Source organism: Setaria italica, chromosome II (assembly GCF_000263155.2).
Source record: "Setaria italica strain Yugu1 chromosome II, Setaria_italica_v2.0, whole genome shotgun sequence".
In the NCBI taxonomy this organism is placed as follows: Eukaryota; Viridiplantae; Streptophyta; class Magnoliopsida; order Poales; family Poaceae; genus Setaria; species Setaria italica.
This window is the reverse complement of record NC_028451.1, coordinates 44,520,905-44,534,293: the sequence shown is the minus strand read 5'-3', so window position 1 is coordinate 44,534,293 and position 13,389 is coordinate 44,520,905.

The following is a 13,389-nucleotide window of genomic DNA, read 5'->3' as shown; positions in this document are numbered from 1 at the left end:
TTCTGAGTTTCTGGTGTCCTTTGAGATTTTTAAATAAATCCAGTGTGGATATTTGACTAAATTTGCTGGCTGCATCATAGTAAACATTCAATAAAAGCAAGCCATCCATCACCACCTTGCACTTTATTGTTTGCCAATATTGAGGTACTTTTGAATTTTTTGGTAGCTGTGTAGTGTTTGTACTCTATTATAAAATCAGTGTGTAGTGTTTGTACTCAGGTGTTGAATGCCAATCATTGATCCACCTGAAAATAGTGCTTTGTTTTGTGTCACAAGGTTCAACCATATAGTTTCATCGTTTTCCTCTCCCATCCAATATCGTTGCCCTTTGTTGTGCTTCCTTTTGTTGTGACAATTTTTCCAGCAGATCTGAATCAAGAAAGTTTGGAGTGGAGTGTAGGCCACATGTTCGACGAAATGTCCTGGAAGAAATCTATCGAATAAACAAGATCGTTGTTGGAGCATAAAAGATTTGATGTAAATTTTACTACTGCCTTGTTTGATAGCTTGATATGTTCAACTGTTCTATGACCCAAGCAGTGGCCATAGTGCCTAGGGAATGACAGTACATCTACCAGCTACTGGCTTATCTGTGTATCTGATGCATTAACTAGAACGATCATTTGATCACACTAATTAAGTTGAGCGCAAAGAGAAAAGCATGTTGTTAAGGAGTAGCGAAGTGCATCATGTCATGGTTCTCGCTGCCTATGCCTACAAATGGTTTGGTGAAATGCAGAAAAGTAGCATATGTTGGCTGAAAATATTGCTTATGGGTACTCTCGCAGTGGCGGTGGCAAAAATGCGGATGGGTTAAGAATAAGGAAACAAATTAATGGAATTGATATCTTCCCATTTAATTTTTAATCAAGTCTAAACATAAATGATGCAATCCACTTCTTATTTAAACTACAGCTTCAAGATTTTTTGTTTAAAGGGAGTTAAGGTTACCACCAACATCTGGATGGCATGTGCCTCTTGCCTGTTTCTTATATTTTGACTCTGGGCTTATGGAAGATTTTTTGAACGACTCAATAATATGCACAAAGTGTATTGTACCCCCCACATTTGCTAAAGACTCCAATGGCAGCTTTGACTTATGTTAGCGTTAACTGTTTTGGTAGCAGGGCCAAAAACTATAAAGTTAATGAATTTCACTATTTAAGAAGCCGTGGTGAAATTGGATTCTTTATGATCAGAGTTCCTGGAATTTGGCTTGCAGAAATGGTTATGAGAAGGAAAAGGAATTGTATTATTTCTGAGAGAATGGTTTGCTTGGTGTTTGTGAAGTTGCTTGAGGTGAAGATCGAGGTGCAGGAGCTTATCGTTGTAAAAAGGTATCCTTTTCTTTTCCCTTCTCCCCTCTTGCATTCCAGTATCTGCTGCTTGCTCTACTGATACCATCTTGTTTAATTTACTGTTCTGTTGGCTGTTGAACTACAAAGTTGGAATTTGTTGCAGATTGTTCCACATGCTCTGTCCATTTTTGCTATGAGTGTTCAGTGTAGCATTCCCTCGTATAGTTCTCTTTAATGAAGGCCTCGGATCAATAATATAGTCGGTTAACATTTATTTTTCTTTGGGTTCTTGAAGTGTCAAGTGAAAATATTGGCTACTCCCTCCATTTCAAATTGTAGGTCGTTTCTTTTCTAAATTCATAGATATTATTACGTATCTAGACATAATAATATTTATACACTAAAAAAACAAAATAAACTATAATTTGGAACAGAGAGAGTAGAAGGGAAGGGTTATTTTAGATGTAAGTACTTATTTGGGTTTTGAAAATAACCATGCTTCTAGATTGGTGGGGGCGTGGCTTCCATCCACCGGGCTGCACGGGAGGTGGTATGGAATTTTTTTTTTGTTCCGGGATTAGCCTAAACCTATTCAATGGATCCGGAATTTGCGGGGGATTCCTTTTGTTTATTTCGTGCGGGGAGACAAGATGGCCATTGAATTTTTTTAACGAACCGCACTATGTCGTGTTTTTTAAACCGAAGGCTGTAGTCAGGAAAAAGAAAAGAAAGGAAAATAGAATTACCCGGTTGGATTGGGACATTAACACGGGTAATCATTCAACTCCAAACCATCATACCTGATCAGTTGGATTGGAACGTCAACACCGCCTCAACACTCCACTCACCACGGCGGCACCCACCAACATTCACGCTCATGTATTTGTCAAAACCTCCAGGCGTGGCCCTGCATCGATAGGAAATAGATGGAAGCTAACTGTACCACACCGAGAAGGCCACCGCCATGCAGGACCCTTCGCTGCAGTGTCGCTGCAGCACCACACTCCACCTGACAGAGTGATACCACCAAATCTGGACCTCTCACAGTCGCCACCATGATAACACAACGCACAGAGACCTCACCACATCCGTTGTTGGATTCCACCTCGCTCTCGACACCTCGAGGAGACACCACGCGCGTGGCACTCGCCACGCCCACCACAATACTCCACATTACGGATCCGTTTCTTTAATTGCTGTCAGAGTGGTGAGCAATGTTGCCCCGCTCCACAAGATCTCCATCGATCAGCCAAGCCGCCGCCGCAGGTCGACTTCGCCTCGTTGCTTCACTCGCGCAAAAGCCTCCGCCGTTATATCAACAAGCCAGAGAAGTCGTTTGCGCCGTCTTTCGACGATGTACCGCACCGAGTAGCCTAGTTAAGCTGAGCAACCTGCCGCAATCCGCTGCAAGACTAGTTGTCCCATAATGCCGTTGCCACAAGGATCGTCCTCTGATGCAGTCCCACGCCGTACAGACCGTTGCCAAGCAACACCAGCCGCGGCGGTCTGCTGCAAGCAGCCAAGATCGACAACCATACGACAACCCCTGTCCGCCACCATAACTGCGATCGCCTCCACGTGGCCTCGGCAACACCCATCTAGCTTGCCACGCGGCGAATTGCTGCCACCAGCTGCGTCCGCCCACGACCAATGGACCAACAATGCCACAAACCGAGATGGGTCTCTAGAGACGACGCCTCCATGGAGGGCACGATGCCAATGGCGCCGTCGTCGTTCCTCCAGGATCTGTACAGGGTTTTCACCCAGAGGACCCCGTGCAGCAGGGTTGTAGCTCAGACATGACGTCCCCAACGGGGAGAACGACGCCCTAAGGTGCCACCGTCATCTCCACCAGCAAGAACGCCGATGAGGACTTTCACCCGGAGCATCCCAACCCCTCGCTACACGCTCATGGCTCGGCACTCCCGAACCACAGTCACAGCAACCCATCCGGGGTGGCGCCACCATCGCGCCTCCACGCACCACGCCGCCATACCTCCACCTCCGCTCGCTCGCCGCCGCGCCTCCACGCACCACGCTGCCATACCCCCACTCCTCGCGCACGGCCACCGTCGCACCGCCTCACCATCGCGCGTCGTCGGGCGTCTCCTCGGAGCATCGCCACCTTACACATGTGCCTCGCTGCACGCAACCTTCTCCACGCCGCGCGAGCTGCCTCCATCTCCCGTCGCCGCCTCCGCAACTCCTCAGCCGAGGAGAGGTGGCCCGACGACGCCCGCATCACCACCTCAGTGCTGCTGGCGTGCCCATACGCCAGGCGTCCCTACCGCGCCTCCATGGCGTCCCTGGCATGCCTTGCGCAGGCCACCCCAACCGCGACACCACGCCACCGCCGTTGAAGACGCATGAGCTGCCGTGCCACGTGGGTGGGAGAAGAGGAATCCGCGGCCGCCATTGCCACCGCCCTGAGCTGGTCCTCGCACCATGCTCGCTCCACGCTCCCCGCCAGCCTGTTGCTCACCCCACATTTGGCTGCCACCGTGTTGCCGCCGCGCTTCCTCAATCGGCCGCCGTTGTTCTCGCATGGAGCCGCCACCGCATCATCGGCCCTCCTCCTGCCACAACCGCACTTGGCCACCGCCTCCGCGGCCTCCCAGATCCGTCGGGGTGAGCCGTCGCAGTCGTCGCATCTCCTTCCCCCGCGTGGCACATTGTTGGGCCGGCCATTGACTCCTCACCTCCGCACCTGGGTCGAACCGCCGCTAGCCGTGCCGCTCACCTGAACCTTTGTTGCGATGTCGGATCCGGCCTCTAGGATGCCGGATCCGCCGCCCTGAGCCACCGCCTTGATCGTGGCAGCACTCGCCTAGAGGGCCCGTCGCCGGCCGTCTGCCCCCGCACCTCAGGGACCGTCGCCTCCGGGGCCCGTCGCCCCCCGTCGTCGTCGGTGGATCCAGCCTTCTGGATCTGCACCTGCCGGTGCCAGATCCGGCCACCCTCACCGGCGCCACCACGAGCCGCCCCTCTGAGAAAAAGGCCGCCCCGCTGCCGCCGTCATTGCGGGCCGCTCGAACTTCCGGTGGCCGGGTCGAGCGGCGGCATGGCGAAGGGAAGGGAGGAGGGAGGAGTGGGAGGTGGCGGCGTTTGCCCGCCCGTGTAGCCCACGCGGGGGCAACGCGGGGAGGGTGAGGTTGAGTGATGGCCCTTGGAATTCACCCCAACCACTGAGTGGTGGGTCTACTACAGTAGTTAGATCCGTTCCTGTACTCAATAGGGAATTTGGGACGCCGATGGTGCCAACTGCGCTGTTTATAAATACCATAGCACCCGTGTTAACCCTAATCTCATTGATTAGCCGTACTCAGCGTGCCGCTGCTTTGCCGTCCTTCCTTTTCCCTACCTAAAACGCATCTAACCCTCCACCTCCCGTAGCTGTCGAGAAGATTTGCCATGTGCCCATATCCACCGATGGCTCCGTGATGCCCCTGGCCGGTTGGCTTAACCAGCATCGCCGGGCACGAAGATTTGCTGCGTCTCCTTCTGGCATTTTGGCTGAATGGTGATCTGGTGACCACCTCCCTCTCGGTGGTGTGACTAGTGACTTCGTTCGCGCATGGCTGGTAGTTTCAATCAGCCGAGGCTTCCCCTCCAGATGGTTGTTGCATTCAACCCGTCCAAGCTCGCCGGATGCAACCGGCCCGTGATTGGATGCCCACACAGCTATTGGGCTAGGCCCTCGAGGTGCAAACTGGCCTCCCTCCCCAGCCTGGCTCGTGCCGGATGCTGAAAATTTCACGTGTTTCCACGGAGCTGTGGCTCACACATAGGGCCAGCGTAACGCCAAAGCCTTGCAGCCCTTGCTCGGTGCGTGCACGCTAAACCCTACCTACCCACCTAGGGTTTCTAGCCACTCCCCTCTCGCTGTCGCCATCCGCTCCCTCTACCTCCGCCGCATAGGTGAAGCTCTTCTTCTCTTTGCTCTCTCCCTCTCTTCTACTCTCGTCTCCGATCTGCTCCTCGTGGATTGCCTCCAGGCCCTAAACTCATCTCTCTCCCATGTGGATTTCTTTGGTTCCCCTTTGTTATCCTCATTTTCTCACCGTTCCATAAGATTTTGCCATGATAAGCATTGGACAATTTGCTCAGATCCAGTTATTCTGTTAATGCAATGATAAGCTGAAGCATTGGACAATTTGCCATGATTTTGTATACTTGCCTGTACTTGTTCATAACTGATTATAACCGGGCAATTTGGTGATGATTTTTTGGCTGATGATTTTAAAGTTGATTATACCTGAGGCAATGGGCTTTATGCAGTGATGATTTTAAACTTGATTGCACTTATTATACCTGAGGCACGGGTAGTTTTGTTTTGTTTCCTTGTGTTGTTATATCACTTGAATCCATTGAACATGATATGCTGGGCAGTCAGTTCCTGTTAGATTTACATCATATTCTCCCTATTTTGTTTATTGGTAATATTCAATCTCAGAATCCATTTGCTGTTGGTTTAGATTCCATTTGGTTGGTCGATTCGGATCATCTTTTTAAGTTGTTCCATTAGCTGACCCTGATCCACGTGATCTGCACGTATATTTTGGGTTAGTTTAATCAGTTAGGGTTTTTGCAATTGATTTAGATGGCTGACCTTATGTACCTAGATGTCATAATAATATATGTTTTATTGTTTACTATTTTTTTCTTAAATTACTATCTGTTGTTTAGTGTTGTTAGCCTATGTTTGTTGTATTGTTTTCCTAAGATGCTGGACCATTGTTTTTCTTCACTGTCATTGGTTTTGTGTTGTCTCATTTTCCTTTCATTTTTGTACTATTTCAGAGCAATGGATCGGATGCCCGGTGATCTTCTTCGATATATCCTTCGGACACTTATCTAAGATCCAGAGGTTGCGCATCCTTGGCCACCAATGGAATCTGGCATTCATTGAAGCTACAGCACTCGTGAGCCCGGCAGCCAATGTTGATACTGTTCAACCAAGTCGGGGAGGATCAGTACCGATTGGTTTCCTCTTTGGAACAGACACACTGCAAAGAAGAGCAACTGTTGGGTCGGACATTCGTGATAACTCCCATCATTGGAGGAAGCATTTGGTGCACATCGTGTTCCAAGTGTGGTTGCATCATATGTTGGGATTCACTGCATCAGTCTCTCTTCTCCTGCCGAGCTGGTTATATGGAATCCGGAGGTTGATCAACGCATCATTGTCCCAGTTTATATAACTATCAGTCAAGTTGGTCTCCATGTCAGAATCGTTGATGGAGTTGGTGTTAGCCCCAGAGTCACTTTGGTGGTACCATATCACAACAATGAAGCTCTGGTGTTCTTTCATGGTGGTTGGGCGGGTGTTCGGATATGGAACTCTGTGGAGCAGATTTGGGTACAGCAACCTTTTGCTGGTTTGGTAGAGGGAGCCTTCCAGCCTGGCAGTGTTGTTACTGTGGAGAACACCATTTACTTTCATGTGTCTGCTGGGTCCATCCTCTTCTCCACCATTACAGAAGGTGCTGCTAATGTAATCGGTACCATCGAGTGTCCATGGGACTTTGATAGTCCATTTCTCTGTGTCCCACATGGTGTTCTCGCTGTCTGCTCATTGGATACTGACCTGGGTACAATCCGTATCCACACACGTCGGTTGTATGTCTGGGAGCAAACCGTCACTATTCCACTGGCTCCAATCATTGAGAGGTTCAGGGTTGAGTTTAGAAGCAACACACACAGGTTAAGGAACAGATTTCCAGAACCAGAAGTGGCTGCCATTGCTGAAGCAAGCATTGTGGGCTACTGTGACAGTTGGCTGTTTCTACTTCAGCGGAACGCTGTAGTCAGAATTTCCCTAGCTCAGAACACTGCCAGGCGCCTCTCTCTCGGGCCTGCAGCACGCGGGCGGCTCTCTGTGTTCTTTAGTTGTAGCACTTTCTTAAGACTGTTCTGATTGCAGAGGCGAGGTACTCTGATGCGGGGGATAAAGCTTGAAGCCCAACTGTCATCACTTCATTTCTGTTACTCTGATGGTACTCTGGTTTTAAAAGTGCTTTCTGAGACAGACTGATTCCAATCAAGTAGAGTAAAATGTGGCTTGGATACTTAGACATTTTCCACTATGGGTGTTATGTAGCAGCATTTATCTGTTGGTCATTTTCTTATCAAGCGGAAGTTAGAGATTTTGGATGTACTTACTTTCTAGCTAGACATGCTTTTCTACCATACATGTCTAGCTTTTATATGTTGGTCATTTTCCTGTCAAGCGGAAGTTGGGAGATTTTTTATGTAGTTACTTTCTAGCTAGACATGCTTTTCATCATACATGTCTAGCACTTATCTGTTGGTCATTTTACCGTCAAGCGGATGTTGGAGATTTTGTATGTAGTTACTTTGTAGCTAGATATGCTTTTCTACCAACGGATCACACACGTCCACATGACCGCATCCACTGTGATTCAAATGACTAGTGGAGAGAAGCGTAGCATCGGTGTTAACGAATCAGCACGCGGACGCGGAGCACAGTAAGACCGGCTTGAACAAGGCGCACGAATTCCCCGATTATAGTAGTGTAAAATGTGCCCTATACTGTATTTATTATACTCCAGATGGAAAATAAATGGGAGTACCTTTCTAGCAAAAAAAAGGGGGGAAGGTAGTAATGATTATATATATACCAGTATGGAAAATAAATTAATTTTCCAACCCACCAGATTTTTTTTAGATTAAGGATAAAATCATCCGACCTCGGTCATCCACGAATGAATACCTACAACTAAGAATACATAGACTTAACAGACCAGGGGAATCTCCCCCTCCTGATTCAAACCCACCAGATGGATAAAAATAAATTAACGTCCACTTCAAACCAAAAGGGCACGGTTTACTTTGGATACTGCACCTATCCAAACAAGCATTTTAAGCCGTGATATGCCCTCGGGCCCAAGTTATGTACTGCTGCCGCATTTTTCTCCTTTTGCTTTCCCCAGTTTCCTTCACTTTTCTCTATCATGTGGTTGTCATGCAAATTCGGGTGGTTCTACTAATATCTCAGTTGCACAAGAATTTCACTTTCTGGTGAGGCCCCTTATGCGCAGCTAGAGATGGTGTTCAATCTTTACGGATCAATTTCAACCAACTTAATCGAGCAATTAACTTTTGGGGAAAGGAAAAAAGGAAGCATCCATTTACAATGTAGTCAATTTTCTGCTCGCGGAGAAACAAGTAATGTTGCAGTTTTTCCTTTATTTATCAATTAGCTGATCATGGATCCATGGCCGTTGGCATATTGCCATAGCTAGGATGACGTGGGCAAATAATTTCACCAGACCCTTGTAGTTTATCTAATTGTTTACTGAATTGGAGCCGAGCCATCTTATCCTAGGCCAAGCACCGCCAATATTCTCTCCAAATATTCCCACGCAAAAAATAATATTATCACTACACATCTGATGATGATAAACAGGAACAACTACTTGACATGGATCTCATCTTTAATTGTTCGCTCTCTCTTTCCAACGCTTCATATAGCTGTCTACTACTCCTTTGTCCTAGCTTACACGAGTACCCGGTCCTTCCTACCGGCTTCTAGCTAGTTTCTAGCTAGACCTGCTTTTGTACCATGCATCTTGTCTGCTACGCATCCCTGTTAATCTTCTTCAGTCATAGATCTCATCGGATAAACCATTTCCATGGACTACCTGACTCTGACTCCCATGTCACAAACATCACGTCCAACCATTTCATACGTTCAGACGACTGATCCTTCCTTACCACCTGAACACAAAAGACCAGATGGTGAAACGATTCTTCAATAATCGCATCAGGAGATTGACGTCAACGAGCACGCTTTCACTAGCAGAACAGCGAGATTGAGAGCCACTGAAATAAACAAGTTTATCTTTGGTTAGATCGCAGTTACTAGATTTGTGATCGTGTTATTATTTAATACACAATCATCAGCACCAACTGGTGATGTGCACAAGCAAGCTATATATCCAAAATATGGTCTATTTAAAGTTTGAAAAGAGAAGGCGTATATAGAGCAGCGTCCCTAAACTTCTATGATGTGCCTGTTCATCCTCTTAAGAAACAGTAAAATAATCCAGTGGTGTCTTCTTTCTTGAGACGTTAGTCCGCTATTTTCAATTTAAAGAACTACTGGTGAATGCGAAGAAAATTCTCTGTTGACAGCAATCTATGTGCTTCACAGTCGTATTGTATATACATTTTGTATACAGATCCTTCAAAAGGTGTTAGTACTACTGCTATTCATCACGCATGTGTATTTTTGGTTAGACCAGCAGGTTGGTTCGAAGGGCCGGGCTCCGGCTGGACGCCCATCAACAAAGGTGTCTTCCCAAGGCAAGCAACCATATCTTAGTGATCCGGCTCAAACCCAAGTTTGCCTGTACAACGAAGCTCGGGTCTTTGAGACCTGATTTCCAAGTCTATACGATTCGTTCATTTTAAGAAAAGGAGGAGGCAAAAGAGAAAAGCTCGGCATCCACTGAAACGGATCAACACGCGGATGAAAATTAACACACCGGATTAGCAAGAGTCAAGCCAAGGAACAGATTCCATTCCCCGATCTAGCGTAAAAAAACGTGGATTAACAATGCCCGGCCGGAGTAGTGGATAGATAAATCCCCTGATCACGGTAAAAAAAACGTGCTCAAGGCCTGAGAGCGTGAGACACGTACGGCTCGATAGCGAAAATCTTCGCCACAATCAAGTAATCAACACGTGCGCCCCGCGCGCGACATCTCCTTTCGGTGTTCCAAAGTCTCCACGTATTGGCCTTTTCCTTTCCATAAACAGGTCTTGCTCAGCATCGCACGGATCATACATGGACGCAGCTGCTAGCAGCAAGCAGCCAGCAAATTTCTTGTCGCAGCACGCTACGCCTCGCACACGGAGTGATCGGGCTATACGAGGCGCCCAACGATGGGTAGCACAAGCGTCACCGCTGCTCGCGTCACCAGCCCCGCGCCACGCGAATCGGGACCTAACGCAGGCTGCGTGCATGGGTATAGTTGGCCATATGGCCCGTGGCCCGTGGGCCAGCCCACGGCACGGTTTTTTGCCCGGTCTAGGCCCGGCACGGCACGGCAGCCGTCATGCCCGTGCCGGCCCAGCCCACACCACAGTCGAGCCTGGGCTGCTGCCTCAGCTCGCGTGCTAGCCCGGCACGGCCTAGCCCATTTGGCCCGTCGGGATTCAACAGGTGGCCCGTCCTGTTTAGGCTCGCTCAGTTCACATATAAAATCCTCCCCCATCTGACCACCCCCAACCCTACCTTCTCAAGTTCTCCTCCATTCTGTCGCCACCTCCCGGCCCTCCCCTGCACCTTCCCGTGACCGCCGGCCCCTCACGCCCTCCGCAGCCTCCCCTGCCCCCAACTCCTCGTGCCCTCCGCCGCCTCCCGTCCCTCCCCCGCGCCCTCCGCCTCCTCGCCTCCTCCCCTCGCAGATCTGTTGGTGCCGGAGATGAGGTCGCGGAGGAGCGGCGCGCCTTCCCCGTGGAGGCGGACTTGGGGAAGTCCCGCTCGCGGGGGACCTCGGCGCGGACCGCAGCGCCCACGCGCAGTAGGTGTCCGGCGTGGGGCGAGGCAACCTGGGGCGCCGGTGCTGTCACCGCGGTCGAGGAGGTGGTGGCCGGCACCCTCAGCACCTCCCTTGCCCCCAGCCCCTCGCACCCTCCGTGGCTCCGGCGCTCCGCCACCTTCCCCGCCAATTGCGGGTTGGCACGAGCACAGCGAGCCCGTTAAGGCCCGCTGGACCAACGTGTCGGCACGGCCCGCCTAAGAAGGCAGCCGGCCGTGCTTGGGCCGCTCCTCTAGCACGTGGGCCGACCCGGCCCGGCACCACTACTGTGCGGGTCTAAACGTGCCAGGTCGGTTGGGCCGCCCGTATGGCCATCTATATGCATGGGTGACGGCTGATGGGTCTGAGTCCTGACCGTGAGTCGTGTGACACGGGGGCCGACCGGCCGGCCAAGGCAATTATATGCCCATCAGCTCATGAACCATGGCTACTAGCAGCTACAGTAGTAGCAAGTGGTAACAGTAACCTGCCGGGCACTGCTTGTAGCTGGCTCATTACACGTGGCACGGCAGTGTCACATCCCGATCGAAGTTGACATGTGTTTCGGCCCCTTTCTCTACGATTCTGTGTCGACAAAGACTGTCCGAGTTGAACTAGTGGATGTGGTCTGTGGATTCCAAATTCCACAGTATTAACACGGTAAATTAGTTGCTGCTCGTTTGGAGACTGCATTTACCTGTGTACCTCGGCAGAAATACTAGGATCTGTAAAACAGACTATTATCGCTATGCTGGACATTTCTTTGCGTGCTTAGCGCGTTCTTAGGCTGCAGATCAGGAGTGCGTGTATATGGGTATGGCAAAAGAAAGATTCCTCATATAGTACAATAATTGAGTGTTTTGGGGATGGATAAATCCCAAATAATCCTTTCCGATATGATCATCCTGCGTGTAGTACGTCAAGATTGTTGATCTGGCAAAGCATATCCTCTCCTTTTTTTCTTTCCAGCGGCAAGGACAAAAGATGATATCCGAAACAATATACACAATCGAGTCAGGTGAGTCTTGCACATTTCTTCGATATGATCCGCTAGCACCATTGTAAGTAATTCTTAAACCAATTGTATTGACACAAGATAATCTTATCCGCACATATGTTTTAGTTTGCTTGCAATTAGATGGAGAGGTCTCTCGTGCTAACATTAGCATGCCTGAGAGGCCCCTCCTATATCTAGATGTAACAAACCACAACATTTCTCTTTTTCCTTCACCACCTACCTCATCCTTGCCTCCTCCTCCGCATGCCTGCCCTACCGCTAGCCTTTGTTTTGCTGGTCCATGAGCACCACCTTCCTCCCATCTTCCCCTCATGCACACACCCTTTTTTAAATTCGAGCTCCCCCTGTCTAATTGCTGCTTCCAATCTGGTTACGGCGTCATCACAGCCAAATCCAATTGCGGTCATGACACCCCCTAGCATTCACCCTCCCCAACCAGCCTTATCCACAACCACAATCGCGCGGGGGGAGGGGGGCAATGCTGCTTCATCGTTTTGTCCATCCCACACCATCATCACCTGTATACATTAATCCTCTTCCAACTCGAAATTCCGAAACTCTAACCCTCATCAGACTTGCATGCGTTAGATTTGTTGTGAGAGAATATATTTGTCACCGGAGAAAAATAAAAATAATGTGCTCTCGTCCTCATCGTATCCAGAATTGGATTTACCTCTCTCTTTCTTTTGTTTTGTTTTGATTCCTATAAATTAAATAGGGAGTGTTCTCAAAGTTACGCCAAATCAAGAGACCTCTCTTATGAATTTTGCATCTCAGTTTTAGCCAGTTTGGTAAGGTTAAACCCTAGGACTAAGCCCACAACAACAGAGTCCAGCTGGGCCACCAACGAGTTCAATAATGCGTGACCGTAACTGAATGAATCCCGGGCGTCCCACCGCGGCGGGTCCCAAGCTGGCTCGCCCAACGGATCACACCCCGAGCACGGATCGCACACGTCCACATCCACTGTGACCAAATAATTAGTGGCGAAAAGCGCAGCATCAGTGTGAACGAATCAACACGCGGAGCACAGGTAAGACCGCCTTAAACAAGGCTTACGGCGCACCGATTCCCCGATTAGGAGCGCCAAATCCTGGATTTTACAATACTCGCAGCGAACAAATCCCCCCCCCCCCCCCCCCGGTGGCTGGCTTGGTTCACCTCTAGTGGAGAAGGTCGGTCACTGGTTATCCTTTTTGCAAACGGAGAGGAAGACGGTATAACGGCGGAAACATTTTGAATCAAACGAGAGAACTCGTACGCGTGTGGAGGGGACCACTACCAGAGAAAACCCTATTACTATCGGTTGGGAATTCTTTTTTATACCGGTTTCGCAACAGGTATTGCTAGTTCGGTAATAAGGGCACCTAGTTCGGTAATAAGGGGTCTAGGGTATTAAAAAATTAAAAAAATAAAAATTCGCTGCCGCCAGTTCTTACCACCCCATAGACAGGCTCTGCGCCCCCCACTGGGCCGGCCTCGTCCCCTGTGCACCTTGCGCTCCTCCGCTCACGATCTCTCATCC